Source organism: Limanda limanda, chromosome 17 (assembly GCF_963576545.1).
Source record: "Limanda limanda chromosome 17, fLimLim1.1, whole genome shotgun sequence".
Lineage (NCBI taxonomy): Eukaryota > Metazoa > Chordata > Actinopteri > Pleuronectiformes > Pleuronectidae > Limanda > Limanda limanda.
The window spans coordinates 21,661,807-21,667,582 of record NC_083652.1 but is presented as its reverse complement, the minus strand read 5'-3'; the positions used below and the strand labels follow the sequence as shown (position 1 = coordinate 21,667,582).

The window sequence follows — 5,776 nt, the reverse complement described above, 5'->3', positions numbered from 1 at the left end:
AGGAGGGCCACAAGAGTGATACCTGAAGATGCATCGTTTCATAGTATTACAATCTTTTTTATGAGTATTATGTTTACGCAACACAAAATGTCACTCAGATTCACTGGATTTTAAAATGTATTTTCCAAAATGAATAAATATCAAAATACAGTACAGTCAATACAATATATCAGCTTGATTGGCCAAATGGAAACAAAATGCTATCCTCTCACTAAATCATTTTCGACAGCAGCTTCCGAGTGCATAAAGATAATTATAAATATGAATGAGTTCACAAAATTTGCGATCAAGGAAACATTATTGTCTGCACTGTTCTATATACTCATAGAAAACATGGTTATGTGCTACTTAACTGTGATATGCTTAAACCTAGACAGATTATTTCTACATTAAGATCATAAATCAATTATTCTGGCATGCCTGAGTTAATTAGCAAGAAATCCATGTAGTTTGTCAGGTGTGTTTTCAAACGGCACATCATTGAATGACATGATAATATCCACTGCTGCAGTCCAGCTGGTCTTCTTTACCTGAGGTCCATGTCTCCCTCCAACCAGTAGCAGATGATGTTGGAGCCGGTGCCTCCAGGACAGCAGCCCATGATGATGATAACGGTAGCTTGCAAAGGTAGAACGTTGAAGGCCAGTGACAAGGCGAAGGCTGTGAAAGGCATGATGCCAAACTGGCAGAGGAAGCCGATTATAATGCCCCGGGGCCTCTTGATGTGGCCTAACAACTTGTTGGAATCCACATTGCAGCCCATGGAGAACGAGACCACACCCTGCATTATGGTGAGCACTACGCTCAACACCAGGCCCAGCACTTCATTGAAGTTACTGGCAGGTACAAGGCAGTTGCAAAGGAGTCGCAGGCAGGAGGCAAAGTTACTGCCTTGAGCATGTTCATCGTGGACAGTGTAACGGAAAAAAACGTTGAGGATCGGTGGCTCCAAATTATAGAGGAGACTGGAAGTAAGGTTCCTCTTGTACGTCTGAGATTCCAGGAGACTGCTCAGTTTGTCCTTGTCCAATATCCAATGAGACCACAGCAAATGTTGCAACGGTTCTGCTCTCTGCTCTTTATGCCTCAGCCATATCACTTCAGAGGCGGAAATCAGGAGAAACAGGATAACAAATTAATCAATACTTGAGGGTTTATGGGGTCAATGTTCAGAAACACATGCACATAGAACGAGAATCACATGTACATGAAGTGTGAAAGCACCATTGCACCAACTTTTATTGCCCTTTGGCCTCTTAAAACTTTATTGGACAACTATACTATACAGCATCATAAACGAGCAGAAGATGCTCTACTACTTCCACTGCCAGACTTTGACTCGATAGATTGGGACACCATAGACACACTTTCCATATGAGATACAGCCTCATCAACTTCTTGAGACTTTTCTTTTTCCAACTCAGCATCATTAATCCACGTTCCAGTCTTCTGAATGAATTCCTGCACCCTATCTTCCTTAGGATAGAACCACTCTTCTTGGTCCTTATTTATCTCATCCTGATGAAGGTAGAGCAGAACCGTACTGTTGCATGCTTTGAAGTCCTCATAAGTTGCTTTAAGAACTTTCAGCCTTGACTTAACTTTCTCCAAGTTGCAGTTGTTTTCCATTAATAGATCCATTTCGTTTGACTTGTTTGTTAACATTCTTAATTTTCCTCTTCTGGCATTGATGTAATGATGGCTCCTTTCCTCCATTGACTTCACCGTGGGCTCTACTGCCCTCTTGTGGCCATAGTCCGCAAGTGCGTCAATATCATCATTCTCATCCGCCATGACGTATTGCTGATGTAACGTCTCACTTTGACAGCAGCCTGTTCTTATAGTCCCACAGCCCTACTGACATGCGCAAGTTGCTGTCTGTGTTCAATAATCCAATTTCCTGCGTAACTTCTGCGGCAGGTCCTTTCACGATCACTGGCACTTGTCCGTGCGCCCAGGTAATAGTCCGATCCTTCCTCGTCACGATGGCTGCGCAGTCCGCTGCGATCTCAAGTTTTGACTTATTGTAGTGGCCGTTCCACTCCGTTCCAATATGACGGCCACTTGATTTTGTCTGAGGGAGTACTTGTAACAGCTGACTCGTGTCCACATACTAGCCAGGCCCGACCCTTCTACTCTGACTCTGGACTCTGTAACAGAACATTTAAAATGAAACTGGCCGACAAAAGGTAAACTGCTGCTGCTGCAAACCATCTTCTCTACACATCCCAGTACTATGGGGGTCATTGTACAAACTGGGTTTTTGAATATGCTGAACAAAACGTGACTGTCAATCGCAACACGATTTCAACAAAGGCCCGATTCCAATATTTTTTAAATAAATCAAATCCTTTGGCCGGCACTCTCCTTGGCCTGAATGCATTGCTGTCATCGGCGTGCCTGAGTCATGGGATATGGTTTATTGACAATCATTATCTTTTTGAACTACTTTAAATCAGATAGATTCATCCAAACATCACAGGATGAACTAACATCCACAAACATCAACATTCAGGTGTCTACCAGAGATAAAACCCCTTTCTGCTTTCTTAAAGTTAAAGCTGACCTTAAACAGTCAAACAGTCGGCGGCATTGTCAAACACATCATAGCATCACATCTGGTCCCTGCCTCAGTAATCTAACATCTGTCCTTTCCTGTCACAGAAGCCCCACACATTTTAATGTCAGATCATCGGGCGACAAATCCGTCTTGGTCAGTGATCTGATCACAGAGACTTGTCCTCCAAAGTATCATCTTATAAGTCCATCAGATAAAACAGGAGGAGGATCTGCAGCTGTTTTCTATACACAGTTTGTGTGTAACGACAATAACCTTTGAATGTTCATAAAAAGAAAGACTCCAAAGCTTTGGCACATGTGACTTTACCTTAGATGTCAATTAACCTGCTAATCAGCAAGGTAACACTGGAGACCTATGCCCAGGCCAGACGGGCTGCGGTTGTGCTGCAGAATGGTTCTGCCACGGAAGCCTTACTGCTCTCCTAGAGATTTGAGGTTTCTCCCTGTTTCGCGCTTGCTTAACAGCTTAATAAACAGTGAAAATGTGGTTCACCACAGTCTCAATGTTAATCTGGAGATATTTTAATATTTGCAACAGTTCCTGAAATCGTTTAAAAATAAAAGCACTATCAGAGGGGCCATCTTGGATTTCTAAGTTGGGGGTGGGGGCAGGTTTCTCCGACCTTCTGGGTGGAGATTCAGACTTGACAGGGGTGTTCCAGTTGCAACTTGAGAATGGGGGTCAGAAATTCCGAGCTCCGAGGTGTAATGGAAGGCTGTTTTCCATTACACCTTGTTGAGCCGAACTGTGGCGCAGCTTTTCCATGACAAAACCGCAGCAAGTGTGGCCCCGGTGTTAGTAACAACATCTGTGTACACGGACAACTTCCGTATCCGGATGACCTTTTTCTGATTGGGCGCTGAAACTGCTCATACTAAAATAATCAGCAAGCTCAGACTAAACTTTGGTGAAAATAAGGTATCTGTTCTTCTCATAGAAGTGCAATGTTCATGATACAACATTGAGTCCTGATGAAAATGATAATAATAATGTCTGTGATCATAATAATCCTGTTAATGCTGGGAAACAGCAGGATAAAGCACCACATATGACACTGTAAAGTTGTATTGAGCACTGACCCAACAAACAGTAACACACTGTTTGCCTTTGGTCTTGTGTTGGTCTTGAAATGAATTGAAGATCAGTTGTGTCATTGGCCACTGATATTTGAGTCAACAAATGTAGACTGCTATCATTAAGTGCCTCTATAGTCTTACCTGATACAGTTAAGACTGCCACCACCAGCTGGAAGATGGCATAGATGAGGGGGAATGGAAACATGAATTGCAGTTCAGCAGGGCTGAAGGACAGCTGCACAATTGTGCTGCACAGCTGGGAGTTCTGGAAACCCGTATCCAAGGCAATGGTTCGACATCTGAGGGAAAAAAGCAGGGAGCAATAGTCATAAATCTGTTGGCATTATAGTTATGTGAGACATATCACAAGTAGTCAAGATAAAGGATTCTCTCAAGTAAATATTACTAAATGTGAACTTCATTGTAATGCTGTCACCCTACCTTGTGCCGATGATCCAGAGGGCGGGATCAATGTCCCAAGAAGACTGGTAGAGAATTCCTACAACCACAGCTGCGATATTAATGAGAGCAAACCCTCCAATGGAACCCACCTGTGCACAGAAGACACATTAGTAAAAGCCCATCCAAAACTTTTCATTAGATTGAGCCATGCAAAATATAAATGTCAGAACTAATCCATTCACCAAATTCTTATCAGAATATCAAAATTACAAGTAAATTAAGCGTTTTCCTACCTTGAAGATCTTTTTTGCCAATTCGGGCTTCTTGCTTTTTAAATACATTCCCAGGGAACATGGGACAAGGAGGGCCACAAGAGTGATACCTGAAGATGCATCGTTTCATAGTATTACAATCTTTTTTATGAGTATTATGTTTACGCAACACAAAATGTCATTCAGATTCACTGGATTTTAAAATGTATTTTCCAAAATGAATAAATATCAAAATACAGTACAGTCAATACAATATATCAGCTTGATTGGCCAAATGGAAACAAAATGCTATCCTCTCACTAAATCATTTTCGACAGCAGCTTCCGAGTGCATAAAGATAAATACAAATATGAATGAGTTCACAAAATTTGCGATCAAGGAAACATTGTTTGTCTGCACTGTTCTATATACTCATAGAAAACATGGTTATGTGCTACTTAACTGTGATATGCTTAAACCTAGACAGATTATTTCTACATTAAGATCATGAATCAATTATTCTGGCATGCCTGAGTTAATTAGCAAGAAATCCATGTAGTTTGTCAGGTGTGTTTTCAAACGGCACATCATTGAATGACATGATAATATCCACTGCTGCAGTCCAGCTGGTCTTCTTTACCTGAGGTCCATGTCTCCCTCCAACCAGTAGCAGATGATGTTGGAGCCGGTGCCTCCAGGACAGCAGCCCATGATGATGATAACGGTAGCTTGCAAAGGTAGAACGTTGAAGGCCAGTGACAAGGCGAAGGCTGTGAAAGGCATGATGCCAAACTGGCAGAGGAAGCCGATTATAATGCCCCGGGGCCTCTTGATGTGGCCTAACAACTTGTTGGAATCCACATTGCAGCCCATGGAGAACAAGACCACACCCTGCATTATGGTGAGCACTACGCTCAACACCAGGCCCAGCACTTCATTGAAGTTACTGGCAGGTACAAGGCAGTTGCAAAGGAGTCGCAGGCAGGAGGCAAAGTTACTGCCTTGAGCATGTTCATCGTGGACAGTGTAACGGAAAAAAACGTTGAGGATCGGTGGCTCCAAATTATAGAGGAGACTGGAAGTAAGGTTCCTCTTGTACGTCTGAGATTCCAGGAGACTGCTCAGTTTGTCCTTGTCCAATATCCAATGAGACCACAGCAAATGTTGCAACGGTTCTGCTCTCTGCTCTTTATGCCTCAGCCATATCACTTCAGAGGCGGAAATCAGGAGAAACAGGATAACAAATGAATCAATACTTGAGGGTTTATGGGGTCAATGTTCAGAAACACATGCACATAGAACGAGAATCACATGTACATGAAGTGTGAAAGCACCATTGCACCAACTTTTATTGCCCTTTGGCAACTTTATTGGACAACTATACTATACAGCATCATCATCCTACAATGTCAGTGAGGATGGAAGATGCCTGTATTTCTTAAAGGCAGGACACACCCTGTGTGCTC

The 5,776-nt window shown here is 42.5% G+C and overlaps 2 pseudogenes; both read right to left on the bottom strand.

The window, feature by feature from the left end:
• Positions 1-526: 526 nt before the first annotated feature.
• Positions 527-906, bottom strand: LOC133023726 (ileal sodium/bile acid cotransporter-like; annotated as a pseudogene).
• Positions 907-1,816: 910 nt separating this feature from the next.
• On the bottom strand, positions 1,817-5,326 carry LOC133023725 (ileal sodium/bile acid cotransporter-like; annotated as a pseudogene).
• Positions 5,327-5,776: the final 450 nt, after the last annotated feature.